The sequence below is a fragment of the Rana temporaria genome, chromosome 6, assembly GCF_905171775.1.
Source record: "Rana temporaria chromosome 6, aRanTem1.1, whole genome shotgun sequence".
Lineage (NCBI taxonomy): Eukaryota > Metazoa > Chordata > Amphibia > Anura > Ranidae > Rana > Rana temporaria.
In genome coordinates this window covers 40,858,572-40,874,190 of record NC_053494.1, presented here as the reverse complement: position 1 = coordinate 40,874,190, position 15,619 = coordinate 40,858,572, and positions in this window count along the sequence as shown.

Sequence of the window (15,619 nt, the reverse complement as noted above, 5' to 3'; positions counted from 1 at the left end):
AAAAGAAGCCGAACGTCGGTGCGCAGGCGCCGTATAGAGCCGCACCGACGTTCGGCTTCTTTTGGCAACTCATGATGCGCTGTATGCGACGGTCGGAAGCCTGTCAATCAGATAGGAACGCCCAGTCCCGCAGAAGACATACCCGGAAGCGGCGGTAAAATACGGTATGTACGAGAAAAAAAAACAGCCGATTGTCATTAGGACAACTCGGCTGAATGTAATGTTAAAAATTTATTTTTGGGTGAACCCCCGCTTTAAGGAAAATTCCTACTACTACTGCAGCAGCAGCGTGTATACATTATGGCATCGGCATGGGTGGCTCTGTCTGTAGGTAGCACATGCATTATGGCCCATAACACATGTGCTGCCTGCAGAGACAGTGCCACCCATGCCGCCAATGCTGTAATGTGCTGCAGACAGTGCCACCCATGCCGCCAATGCAGTATGGTGCTGCAGACAGTGCCACCCATGCCGCCAATGCAGTATGGTGCTGCAGACAGTGCCACCCATGCCGCCAATGCTGTAATGTGCTGCAGACAGTGCCACCCATGCTGCCAATGGCGTTATGTCATTGGCGGCATGGGTGGCACTGTCTGCAGCACAATATGGCATTGATGGCATGGCATGGGTGGCACTGTCTGCAGTACGTTATGGCATTGGCGGCATGGGTGGCACTGTCTGCAGCACAATATGACATTGATGGCATGGCATGGGTGGCACTGTCTGCAGTATGTTATGGCATTGGCGGCATGGGTGGCACTGTCTGCAGTACATTATGGCATTGGCATGTCCCGCAGTCAAGTCACTGGGCCAGGGGGCGGGACCAGGGGTGGAGCTCAAGGGGGGCCCCGTCAGGTAGGCTGTACGGGGCCCCATGAGTTCTATCAGCAGCCCTGGGCTTGCAGTATGGGCTTGCATCCATAAAGACATGGATGAATGCATTTGGGGAGGAGGAACTTGACTGGCCTGCACAGAGTTCTGACCTCTACCTGATAGAACACCTTTGGGATGAATTAGAGCGGAGACCGCGAGCCAGACCTTCTTGTCCACATCAGTGCCTGACCTCACAAATGCACTTCTGGAAGAATGGTCAAACATTCCCATAGACACACTCCTAAACCTTGTGGAGAGCCTTCCCAGAAGCGTTGAAGCTGTTAAAGCTGCAAAGGGTGGGCCAACTCAATATTGAACCCTACGGACTAAGACTGGGATGCCATCAAAGTTCATGTGTGTGTAAAGGCAGGTGTCCCAATACTTTTGGTAATATAGTGCATTTATATATTTTTTGCATTGCCTTACTGTAGGTCTGAAAGTTTTCAGTCTCGTTAAACAAAAAAATGTTTTAGGAATGAACAACAAAGCCTTATTGACTTAAAATACAATTATTCAGCCTGCCATATCCTATGAATGATTAGACTACCATTATCCCTATGACCAGTACAGTTGAAGATAAGCTGTATTAAATGTTTATCCTCAGATTGTAAAGATACTTTCCAAAAAAGACACTGGTATATCATTAGCCTTTTATCTTACGTATGTATTTATTTTCTTTTATTGTTTGAAGCTTTGTAGATATCAGCCACCGGCTTATTATGTGTTCCTCCAATGTCACAAAGGAAGCGCTACTCGCTACTCCCTTACACCTGTTCTGTTTGCCCCCACATTGTCACCATCTTCAATGTCTATTTAAATGGCTGAAACAAAAACCAAGAATTCATAACTCTAATCACTAATACAACCGTCAGTTTTCTCAACTTTTACAGCGGAGACACCAGACAGGAACTGGGAGAAAAATCTGCTAACTGCATGTGTCATGGAACAGCTTTCCCCTATTTTAAGGCCCCTTTCAGACTGGGGCGGGAGCCGCAGTGGCGGTATAACGCCGCTAATAATAGCGGCGCTATACCGCCGGGATTGCCGCGGGTATCAGCCGCTAGCGGTGCGGTATTAACCCCCGCTAGCGGCCGATAAAGGGTTAATACCGCCCGCAATCCTTAAACCAAGATACGACGGCATCTGGGTTAGATCCGACAGGCGTATGGCTTCGTACGCCTTCGGATCATAGATGCAATACTTTGGCGTCTGCTGGGTGGAGTTCTCGTCGTTTTCCGCGTCGAGTATGCAAATTAGCTATTTCCGACAATCCACGAACTTACGCACGGCCGTCGCATTCTCTTATGTCGTCTCTAGTCGGCTTTTTCCGTCTTTCGTCACGTATAGTTAGACCTGCCATGTTAAGTATGGCCGTCGTTCCCGCGTTTATTTTGAATTTTTTTATTTTTTTTGCGTAAGTCATCCGTGAATCGGGATTGACGTAATTCACGTCGATGTTAAAAAAAATGCACGGCGGGAAATTTAGGGATGGTGCATGCGCAGTTCGTTCGGCGCGGGGACGCGCTTCATTTAGATGAAACGCCCCCTAATCGCCGATTAAAATTACCCGCCGATACGCCGCCAGAGATAGACTACGCCGCCGTAACTTACGGCACGAAATCTTTAAGGATTCGAACTAAAGCCAGGTAAGGTACGGCGGCGTAGCGTATCTCTGATATGCTGCGCGGGTGCAGATCTCTGTGGATCTGCCCCATAGAGTCCAGCATGCACTAGAGGGAGCCAAACCCATATAAAAAAAAACACAAACTGTCCCTTAAAGGATCACTAAAGGAATTTTTTTTTTTAGCTAAATAGCTTCCTTTACCTTACTGCAGTACTGGTTTCATGTCCTTATTGTTCGTTTTTGCTTTGAAGTAGCTGTAATTCTGCTGTGATCTCCACACTTCCTGGTTGCCTGTTTCCTTATAACCACAGTACTGGGAGCTTTTCACGGTGGTCTAAGCTGTCATTACTGTGTGTCTAAAACTCCTCAGAACCAATCAGATTCATTTTAAAAACAAAACACTGCCCTGGATTTGTTTGTTTTTGTTCTGTGGGTCTCTTTACTTCACAGAAACATGAAACCAGTTTAAAACCGAAAGTGAAACTAGAGGCACATTATATGATTGAATTTAATCTGTTTTTAATCATTTTTAAAAGGAATCAGTTAACTTTTATGTCTCTATACCCTGTAAACAGTCATTTCAGCAAAAAATTTTTTTTCATTTAGTGACCCTTTAATCATAAGCACAATGGCTACACTAAGTTCCATTCGTTTAGAGCAGAACAGTGATGTGATTTCTGGTTGTTTGCTACTATGGCATACTACCGTATCAAAAGAAATAAGGTTTAGTGTTCATTTATTCAGTATTCAGTATTTATGAGCTCATTATATGTATCTAAAAGATGGTATATATTCTCATTAAATAAGTCGACTTTTGTCTAGAGATTTGTGGTCTTCACTCTATGCTATGTTATCCACCGCTGTGTATTGGTTTCTCTCCTGCCCTTGTATGCGGTACCTCCTTTGCAGAGAAGCTTGGTGGACTTCTTCATCGATGGCGTGTTCAGCCTATACTGGATAATATTAGTTGTCATTAATTAGCGGAATGTTACATGAATGGCCAGTGAATGGTAGGAAATCAATATTAGCTTGTAACGCCTCACTGCTTTCCAAAGAGTGAGGCAGAATCCAGACTCCGATGGAGGAAAATATCTCTGCAGAAGAAGTAACTCAAAATCAATTCCACGCCTTCCAGGAGTTAGTTGGGAACTATTTTTGCGAGTAACTTAGAAAACTGAGCCTGTGTTTTACATTAATCAATGCAATGTTTCACCTGCAGCTACAAGGGTTGAATTTTATTGTAAATTTTTAAAACATGTTGTCTTCAGGACAGGAAAGAAACATAGTAACAGACATTTGTAGGGCGCCATTGCTGACTACTTTTTTTTTAAAATGCTCTTCACATAGGCGTGCGCACAGGGTGTGCCAGGTGTGCCTGGGCACACCCTAATCACCTTGTGCTGGGCAGAGTCTCTCTGCTGCTTGGTTGCGGCAGTGACACACCTCTTTCCCCCCTATCCGGGAGTGTGGCTCGAGGGGTATTCATCATCATATCGTTGTTGACAAGCCTTTTATACCATTTTGTTTGTGAGTAGTTATATTTTATCTTATCTATTTATTAAATTGTCAACAGTAATACACTAGGCTGGTGCGTCTTTCTTTTTCTTCTTTTTGACTCGAGTATAAGCCTAGGGTGTCAATCTGCATGACTCACTGTGCCCCACTTTGCCTCACTGTGTCCATGTACATGCCTCACTGTGTCCATGCCTCACTGTGCCCATGACGCACTGTGCCCATGCCTCACTGTGTCCATGCCTCACTGTGCCCATGCCTCACTATGCCCATGACTAGACTGACGTTTAACATGGGAGTCTATGGAAGGAGTGCCCGGGTTTGAAAAATCTGTGCTCCCCAGCTATAGGTCCCCCAGACAACAAACTTTGCACACTTATAGAGGAGAAATTAGGCTATATGTGTGCCATGTTCCGGGTCCAGGGGACCTACAACCGGCCGGTACCGGGTCCCCAAATCACTGGAGAAATTACTGTTTAACATGGGAGTCTATGGAAGGGGTGCACGGATTTTAAAAAGACAACAAACTTTGCACACTTAGGCCTCGTACAGACGAGGTCAGCGGACCAGTTTCAGCAGAAATGTTTGGTCGTCTGTACGAGGCCTTAGAGTGATGCCGCGTACACACGATCGTTTTTTGGCATGAAAAAAAATGACGTTTTTTCGGGTTGTAAAAAATGATCGTGTGTGCGCTAAAGCGACGTTTTAAACCTGGGCATGCCCAGAAGCAAGTTATGATACGGGAGCGCTCGTTCTGGTAACAGACAAAAAAGCGTGAATCGTCTTTTACTAACAAGGAATCAGCTAAAAGCAGCCCAAAGGCGAATAGAACTTCCCCTTCAGAGTGCCGTCGTACGTGTTGTACGTCACGGCGCTTTGTTCATAATTTTTCAAAAACTATTGTGTGTGGGCAACGTTGTTTTTAATGATGAAGTTGGAAAAACAACATTTTTTGGACATGCTGAAAAACAACATTTTTTTTCATGCCGAAAAACGATCGTGTGTACGCGGCATAAGAGTTGGGCTACATGTGTGCCAGGTTTGGGTTCCAGAGGACCTACGACCGGCCGGTACCGGGTTCCCAAGGTCTGGGAGATCAGGCGCAAAAAGGACTCGAGTGTAAGCCGAGGGGGGCATTTTCAGCACAAAAAAATGTGCTAAAAAACTCGGCTTATACTCAAGTATATATACGGTAATTCATGAATTTATTATTCATTGGTTTATAAAACTTTTTTTTCGGGCCCCTGAATAATTGGCAAATATTTAATGTAGCCCTCATACTGAAAGGTTTGGAGATCCCTGCACTAGGAAAATCTGATTGGGGTTGATTCAGGTAGCAATTGCGTCTGCGTAACCATAGTTACGCAGCGCAATTGCTTACTTGCGCCGGCGTTTCGAATGCTCCTGATTCAGGAACCTCGTTACGCCGGCTGCAGCCTAAGATATGACTGGCATAAGGCTCTGCATTTTTACGATGGCCGCTAGGGGGCGTTCCCGTAGTGGTCAGCGTATAGTATGCAAATTGCATACTAACGCCGATTCACAACCCTACGCGAGCCCTGCGTACGCAGTTTACGTCGTTTCCGTTCGTCGGGTTCCGCGTAAGGCTGCTCCTGCTATTAGCAGGGGCAGCCAATGCTACGTATACCCGTCGTTCCCGCGTCGCGAATTTAAAATTTAACGTTGTTTGCGTAAGTGAATCGTGAATGGCGCTAGACGCCATTTACGTTCACTTTGAAGCAAATGACGTCCTTGCGACGTCATTTGCCACAATGCACGTCGGGAAAGTTTCCCGACGGAGCATGCGCACTACGTTCGGCGCCTAACGCGCCTAATTTAAATGATCCACGCCCCCTACGGGATCATTTAAATTACGCGCCCTTACGCCGGGCAGTTTTAAGGAGCGCCCGCGCAAATTACGTAGATACTGCTTCATGAATGAAGCGTAGCGCAGATAATTTGCCTAGGCGCAGGGTAAAAACGGTACGCTGCGCCTCCGTAAGAAGTGTGCAGCGGTACCTGAATCTACCCCACTGTTTGCATATTTTTTTTAAGAATGAAAAACTTTAGCTAATCTGTACTTGTTGTCCTGTGTTACACTTTCTAAAAGGGTCTCCCAGTTTTGCAAGTTGTCCTTATCCTCCAAATGTTCCAACAATGACGCGGGCATCACGTTAATTTCCCTGGCAGGTGCCATGATACTTTCTTTTTCACAGAAAAGTGTCCTCCTAATCTTTTCAGGAATGTTGGCAGCCATGGCCTTACACTAAATTATTCTGTGGTGAAATTATTTCCAGTATCACACATTGACTTTTTATTGCTTGCCCGAAGATTGACAGATCTATCAGGTCTCTAGAACACTCACACAGTTTGTGTCGCTAATAAGCAAACAGATACGAGAGTTCTTATCCCGCTCATTTATATTTACTTGCTCAGTGACAACACTAATTCAATTGCAATGATAAGCTGAACCAGAAAGTCATCATTATAACAATAATAATTGCGAGGCTGGCTTATTCTTTTTCTGAAATGATATTGCAGTGTTCTAATGTCTCCATTTCTGAGCTTGCAAGTGCCTCTTTTTAAAACATACCTCGCCTTGCACAGCTGGTGTGCATTTCAGTTATTCTCTCTATAAAAAGAGTATCACTCTCTGCATATTCTTATTATTCTTGCCAAACAACTGCAGTGCTTGAAAGACTGAGCTGTGTCTAACATCTGCAATACAAACAAAAAAGAGCCCCCCTATAGAGCAGGAATGGAGGCGTACCCACAGCCGTAAACTATTGTTCTTAAATTCACACATTTTCATAGTTTCATGGTTACATAGTCAGTAAGGTTGAAAAAAAAAACACCAGTCCATCCATGTGTGTATGTGTTTATAGTAAATCATAAATCCATGTATGTTGTGTTCGTTAAGATGCCCATCCAATAGTTATTTTTAAACTATCAGCTCCCTGCTGATACCACTGCTTGTGGAAGAGAATTCCACATCCTTACCTGTCTGACAGTAAAGAACCCTCTACGCAGATTAGGGTTAAACCATTTCCCTTCCAATTTCAGTAAATGTCTGTCTTTTTAAACCCCCTTTCACTGAAACATGTTTTCCCTATGCTAGGGTCCCCAGTACGATATTTGTACATTGATATCATATCCCCTCTCAAGTATTTCCTCTCCAGAGAGAATACGTTCAATGCTTGTAGTCTTTTCCCATAGCTGAGATCCTCTAGTCCCTTTATTAGATTTGTTGCCCTTCTCTAGACTCTGTCCAGTTCCAGTACATCCTTCCTGCGGACTGGTGCCCAGAACTGGACAGCATACTCAAGATGGGGCCGGACCAGAGTCTTGTAGATTGGGAGAATTATAATTTTATCTCTGGAGTGAATCCCCTTTTTATTACATGCTAAAATTCTGTTGGCTTTGCTTGCAGCAGCTTGCTGAGCCTATCAATTAATAGGACCCCCAGCTCCTTTTCCATCCTAGATTCCCCCAGAGGTTCTCCCCCTTGTGAGTAACTTGCGTTTAGCACCCAAATGTATTACTTTACATTTTTCAACATTAAACTTCATTTGACATGTAGTTGCCCACCCCATTATTTTATTTAGGTCTTCTTGCAAGGTTTCCACATCTTGTGCAGAAGTTATTGCCCTGCTTAACTTTGTATTGTCTGCAAATTAGGGGTGCGCATCTTCACTGGCCTCACGATTCAATTCGATTAAGATTATCATGTCAACGATTCAATTTGATTCGATTCCGTGATGCATCACGATGCATCACGATTACAGCGCAAGTGCGCATGGCTCTCCCCCTAAAATACTAAAAGAGATGATCAGAGACTGCATACGTGGTACAGGAGATGATCAGAGACTGCAGACATGCTACAGGAGATGATCAGAGACTGCAGACATGCTACAGGAGATGATCAGAGACTGCAGACATGCTACAGGAGATGATCAGAGACTGTAGACATGTTACAGGAGATGGTCAGAGACTGCGGACATAGTACAGGAGATGATCAGAGACTGCGGACATAGTACAGGAGATGATCAGAGACTGCGGACATAGTACAGGAGATGATCAGAGACTGCGGACATAGTACAGGAGATGGTCAGAGACTGCGGAGATGCTACAGGAGATGGGCAAAGACTGCAGACATGCTACATGAGATGGTTAGAGACTGCGGACATGCTACAGGAGATGGTCAGAGACTGCGGACATGCTACAGGAGATGATCAGAGACTGTGGTCATGCTACAGGAGATGATCAGAGACTGCGGACATAGTACAGGAGATGGTCTATATTTCTCCTCCATACAGCCCATTCCCTGCCTGCAGTGACAATGACTTTTCACAAGTGACACATCAGATTCCACTACAATCCTCTCAGCTTTCTCTCCTCTTATTCCCTGAAGGGCTACGCGGCTTCTAATTGGTCCGCACTGCCCATATGACGGCGCTGACCAATTAGAATGCTCCTAAATGTATCCCCTGAAAGGGCATGTTTAGGAGATTAAGCTCTTGGGATTTCTAAGTGCCAGAGCCATGAGGCAGCTATACCGAGGCTCAGAACAGGCGATTGCCGCCATGCGGGTCAGTGGGACTGGAGGGGGGGGGGCTGAAGCAGGTATAACGGCCACCCAGGTGTACTTCAGGTAATGCAGAATAACTTTCAGTGGGCCCCGGATCCGCAAGAAATTAAATGAGACACAGAAACAGATTTGAGCGTGTTCATTAGATCTCTAACCTTTATTCAGTACCACAGTGGCTTATATGCAAAAGAAAGATAGGAGGGGCTATGTCTGAATGCATACATTTCTAAAAGTTATGCAAACTCTGTACTTTCTTATCATGATTTAAACTTGCTGACTTGGTTTGAAAAACACTAGCTAATAATTTTGCTTACACAACAGGCTGATCCATGAACCAGCTTAACCAAAATGACTTGCAGGGTGTTTTTCTATGCAAACTGTCAGTTAAAGCGGTTGTAAACCGCATAAACTTTTTTTTTTTTCCCCCAAACCTGCAATGCAAAAGGCATAATAGGCTAGTATGCATCGCATACTAGCCTATTATGAAATACTTACCTCGGAACGAGGTGTGTACCACTTACCTGGTCCACGCCGAGCAGGATGTCATCTTGCTCCGGCGTGTCTTCCGGGTATCGCCGCTCCAGCGCTGTGATTGGCTGGAGCGGCGATGACGTCACTCCCGCGCGTGCGCGCGGGAGATTTAAAATCGGCAGGGTCCGGCGATGCCGGTCCTTCAGCCGTGGAGTCCCCCCTGCGCATGCGCCGCCCGCATTGCGGGGGTAATATCTCCTAAACCGTGCAGGTTTAGGAGATATTCTCCTTACCTACAGGTAAGCCTTGTTGTAGGCTTACCTGTAGGTAAAAGTCCAAATAGTGGGTTTACAACCACTTTAAGCTAATTATGTCAAAACACATATATTCAAAAGTTAATTTCTACTTAAAATGGAGTCAGTTATTTATACATTCTATTACAGGGGCAAGGTGTTGGTCCTGTGTAAGTTCACCTTACAGATTTTTCTGAATGTTCATAGCCTAGGCCACACATTTCATTAAAAAGGGGTTTATATCGTGAGTTGCTGGCCAGATACATTTTTATATACCAGCAAAAAAAAAGAAGAATTGTACACAAACAAAAGCTTTGAGCAGGTAGGTGATTGTATAATAAATGTATATTAATAGTGAATATTCCTCCAAATACTGATGCAAGAAATGAAGACAAATTCTTAAAAACTAGACTATGAATTTTAAGAGGATTTCATTTTTAAGATGCTCTTTTCCAGCCCTAAGTGTTTGCAGTGTTTTTAGTATTTCTGTTCATTTCTTAGATGTCATTTTACTGAAACCCATTAACTCCACTGGCATCTCCTGAGATTACTTAGCATAAATGAGATATAAACACGCTGTAGAGAGGAGAGTGTCTTTTGTGAACCCAGCAAGGCTGGCCAAACTACCATTTCTGGAATACACCTCGTTACTGAATGACTCGTATCAAAGAGAAATTCTCATGTATGATACACAAAAGCCTTCAAAACTACATGTTGGCTACAAAGGAAAAAGCAATTATGTATGTTCAGGAAGGTATTAGGCCCACAATGAAATCACAGGCATTGTTATTTCTGTACAGTTTTATTATATATTAATTCTTTCAGCGGCTGAGATGATTGGCACCAACTGTGAACTTCCGCGCTGAGGATAACAATGACATGCAAGGTGGTGCTGTACTCATGTAACTGTAGAAAACTCAGGACAGCAAGGGATTCAGAAATGTCATTTGCTACAGAACAGGAACTAATTTCACAAAGTTGGATGGACATAAAAACTTGCTGGGTTTCATTATTAAAAAGTAAAAGTAAAAAAGTGAACCCTTGCACCCAGAGAAACATAAACAATTCAGTGAGGAAGATCAAAAATCTAAAAATTGGAGTAAATTATTTGACACGTAACTACTAAAATACCGTATTTATCGGCGTATAACAGAAACTTTTCCCCCCTTAAAATCAGGGGAAAATCGTGGGTGCGTGTTATACACCGATCCCCGCTGTCTCTGAGCACCACCGACATAGACCGAGCCGAGTGTACTGCGCACTCGGCTAGGCTCGCCCACGCTCGGCTCCGCTCGCAGGACCGCGAGAGAAGCCGAGAGGAGCCGAACACACAGGAAATCCGGCTCTGTACAGCTCGGCTGAAGCGCCAAACTCAAAAATACAATGCTGCAACCTTGGGCAAGATGGACACCTCCAAAGCCGCAGACGAACGCCGAACAAGGCCGCCGATGGACGCCGGGCAAGACAGCAGACGGACATCGACAAGGCTGCACCGATCTCCAAAGCCGAAGATGGACACCCACAAGGCTGGATGGACTCTGCGCAAGGCCGCAGATGGACGCCAGACAAGGCCACCGATGCACGCTGGGCAAGACAGCAGACAGACACCGACAATGCTGCACCGACGAGCATTCAAAATGTAAGTTTTTTTTCCTTAAACTTCCCTTCTAAGCTTGGGGTGCGCGTTATACGCCGGCGCGCGGTATATCCTGATAAATACAATACCTTAAATTGATACATTATACTTGTTATCATATGTTAATTTTTCAATAAAAACCTTTGACTGAAAAAAATTGGAGTAAAAATGTTACTGTTGCTAATGATACATTAGGTGTATACAATAGGTGGACGGTCACCAAAAGGCCCCTGTGCAAGACCAATTTTGGGCCCAATATTCTACTACAGACCAAGTAAAAATGTGTATTCACTATGTATTAATTGACAGCTAACTAGAAGTGACCAGGGTTCAGGTGCAGTGCCTTGAAAAAGTATTCATATCCCTTAAATTTTCCCAATTTTTCATGTTACAACCAAAAACATAAATGTATTGTATTGGGATTTTATGTGATAGACCAACACAAAGTAGCACATAATTGTGAAGTAGAAGGAAAATGATAAATGGTTTTGAACATTCTTCACAAATAAATATGTGAAAATTGTGGCATGCATTTATATATCAGCCCCCCTGAGTCAATACTTTGTAGAACCACCTTTCACTGCAGTTACAGCTCCAAGTCTTTTTGGGGATGTCTCTACCAGCTTTGCACATCTAGAGAGTGACATCCTTGCCCATTCTTCTTTTAAAAATTGCTCAAGCTCTGTCAAATTAGATGGAGAGCGTCTGTGAACAGCAATTTTTACGTCTTGCCACAGATTCTTAATTGGATTTAGGCAGGGGTCAAGTCCTGGTGAAAAAAGTGTGGGAACTCCCACCCAAGATCCATCAAAAAAAAAAAAACATGATACGCTCATATGCATAATTACTAAACCGCATGTTTTTTTTCTTTCTATCCACTGAACCCTAGTAATCCTTTATGTTACTGGCCGCTTCCTGTATATGGATTCATCGGGTAGTGTGCGTGTATTCCGTCACTTCCTCGATGCCGCAATGTCTCCTGGGAGCTTTTGTCATTTTTCCCAGGAGACATTGCGGAGGTCTGCCGCGGGATTTAGAAAGAACTTTAAGCAAGTTCTTTCTAAATCCCGCGATAACTCGCGGCAGACCTCCGCAATGTCTCCTGGGAACAATGGGCCAGATCCACAAAAACCTGGCGTAACTTAAAAAATCCCATTTAAGTTACACTGCCTTAAAGTTTCTACCTAAGTGCCCGATCCACAAAGCACTTATCTAGAAATTTCAGGCTGTGTAACTAAAATTCCGCCGGCGCAAGGCGTTCCTATTCAAATGGGGCGAGTCCCATTTAAATGAGGCGCGCTCCCGCGCCGGCCGTACTGCTCATGCGCGAATTTACGTTACGCCGAGTTTTGAGGATCGCGACGGCTTTAAAAAGTTGCGTCGGGAAAAAAAAAAAAAATGACAGCGTCGCTCGGCATGCATTCCTGAGGGAGAACTCCATGCCAATTTTCAAAGAAAAAACCGGCATGGGTTCACCCCCCAGGAGCATACCAGGCCCTTAGGTCTGGTATGGGTCGTAAGGAGACCCCCCTACGCCGAAAAATCGACGTAGGGGGTCCCCCTACAATCCATACCAGACCCGTATCCAAAGCACGCTACCCGGCCGGTCAGGAAGGGAGTGGGGACGAGCGAGCGCCCCCCCCTCCTGAGCCGTGCCAGGCCGCATGCCCTCAACATGGGGGGGTTGGGTGCTCTGGGGCAGGGGGGCGCACTGCGGGCCCCCCCACCTCAGAGCACCCTGTCCCCATGTTGATGAGGACAGGACCTCTTCCCGACAACCCTTGCCATTGGTTGTCGGGGTCTGCGGGCGGGGGCTTATCGGAATCTGGGAGTCCCCTCAAATAAGGGGGCCCCCAGATACCGGCCCCCCACCCTAAGTGAATGGATATGGGGTACATCGTACCCCTATCCATTCACCTGTAGGCAAAAAGTTAGTTAGTAAACACACAACACAAGGCTTTTTAAAATAATTTATTATTCTGCTCCGGATGCCCCCCCTGTCTTCTTTATTAGCTCTATTAGCAGGGGGGGCTTCTTCTTCCACTCTCCGGGGGTCTTCTCCGCTCTCCGGGGGGGGCTTCTCCGGACTCCGGGGGGCTTCTTCCATCTTCTCCCCTCTTCCGCTGTTGACTCGGTGAACCCCGGTTCTTCTGCAGATGTCCGGTGCCTTCTTCTTCAGCGCTGGCTGCCTGCTATCTTTGTGTGTTAGCTCGATTTCAAACAGGCAGCCGGCGCGGTCTTCCCACGTGGTGGGTGCACGTGGGTAGGCACCCACCACGTGGGTACCTGCCGGAGCATGATGGGACGGTGATGCCTATATAAATGGGATGCAAGGCGCGCTTCCATCATTACAGCGACAACAGGCGACGAGGCAACATCGGAAGAGGGGAGAAGAACAGAAGAGAAGACCCTGACGTCACAGAAGACCGCGCCGGCTGCCTGTTTGAAATCGAGCTAACACACAAAGATAGCAGGCAGCCAGCGCTGAAGAAGAAGGCACCGGACATCTGCAGAAGAACCGGGGTTCGCCGAGTCAACAGCGGAAGAGGGGAGAAGATGGAAGAAGCCCCCCGGAGTCCGGAGAAGCCCCCCCGGAGAGCGGAGAAGACCCCCGGAGAGTGGAAGAAGAAGCCCCCCCTGCTAATAGAGCTAATAAAGAAGACAGGGGGGCATCCGGAGCATAATAATAAATTATTTTAAAAGGCCTTGTGTTGTGTGTTTACTAACTAACTTTTTGCCTACAGGTGAATGGATAGGGGTACGATGTACCCCATATCCATTCACTTAGGGTGGGGGGCCGGTATCTGGGGGCCCCCTTATTTGAGGGGACTCCCAGATTCCGATAAGCCCCCGCCCGCAGACCCCGACAACCAATGGCAAGGGTTGTCGGGAAGGGGCCCTGTCCTCATCAACATGGGGACAGGGTGCTCTGAGGTGGGGGGGCCCGTAGTGCGCCCCCCTGCCCCAGAGCACCCAACCCCCCCATGTTGAGGGCATGCGGCCTGGCACGGCTCAGGAGGGGGGGGGCGCTCGCTCGTCCCCACTCCCTTCCTGACCGGCCGGGTAGCGTGCTTTGGATACGGGTCTGGTATGGATTGTAGGGGGACCCCCTACGTCGATTTTTCGGCGTAGGGGGGTCCCCTTACAACCCATACCAGACCTAAGGGCCTGGTATGCTCCTGGGGGGGAACCCATGCCGGTTTTGTCTTTACAAATTGCCGTGGAGTTCTCCCTCGGGAATGCATACCAAATGCCGTCACTGGAATGGGCTTTTACATGGTGTGACTAGTTTACACTTTGTAACATCAGCCCTAGTTTTACACTTGCAAAATAACACTTACGGCGAAAAAACGAAGCTGGAAAGCTTTGTGGATCGCCTTAAGTGCTAATTTGCATACTAGCAACGGCATTTCGACTCGAAATGCCCCCAGCGGCGGATGCGGTACTGCATCCTAAGATTCGGCAGTGTAATTCAATTACACATGCCTGATCTTCTGCCTAACTTTGGAAAAAGCCTTTTGAGGATCGTTTCCAAAGTTAGACACAGACTGAACAGCAGTTAAGTCTGCGTATCTCTTTTGAGGATCTGGCCCAATGACAAAAGCTCCCAGGAGACATTGCGGCATCGAGGAAGTGATGGAATACCCGCACACTACCCGATGAATCCATATACAGGAAGCGGCCAGTAACATAAAGGATTACTAAGGTTCGCCTGCCCCTGACAGTGATTCCAGCTGGGCATCGCCGCTTAGTGAAGGATTGGCTCGGGCGGCTCGGCTGCTCTCAGCTGCTCTAGTCCTGCAAAGGGAACTGCGTTCCTGCTGTGAAAAAAGTGCAGGAACTCCGTTCCCACGCGTTCCCGCAGCACTTGAGCCCTGGATTTAGGTCTGGAATTTGACTGGGTGATTCGAACACATGAATATGCTTTGCTCTAGTCTAAACCATTCCATTGTAGCTCTGTCTGTATGTTTAGGGTCGTTGTTCTGCTGGGAGGTGAACCTCCACCCTAGTCTCAAGTCTTTTGAAGACTCTAAGGCCACGTACAGACGAGTGGACAGTCCGATGAAAACGGTCCGCCAGACTGTTTTCATCGGACATGTCCGCTCGGAGATTTCGGTCTGATGGCTGTACACACCATCAAACCGAAATCCGCGCGGACAGACAGCGCGGTGACGTTGACGCCGCCACGTCACCAAACCAGGAAGTAAAATACTTCCACGCATGCGTCAAATCCATTCGACGCATGCGGGAGATATCTGTCCGCTGGTTATGTGTACTAACCAGCGGACATGTCCGCCGGACAGCTTTCCAGCGGACATGTTTCTTAGCATGCTAAGAAACATTTGTCCACTGGAAATCTGTCTGCTAGCCTGTACACACGATCGGATCTGTCCGCTGAAACTGGTCTGCGGACCAGTTTCAGTAGACATGTTCGGTCGTGTGTACGAGGCCTAACAGGTTTTCTTCTAAGATTGTCCTGTATTTGACTCCATCCATCTTCCCATCAACTCTGACCAGGCAGCTTCCCTGTCCCTGCTGAATAAAAGCATCCCCACAGTATGATGCTACCACCACCATGTTTAACAGTGGGGATAGTGTGTGCAGGGTGATGTGCAATGTTC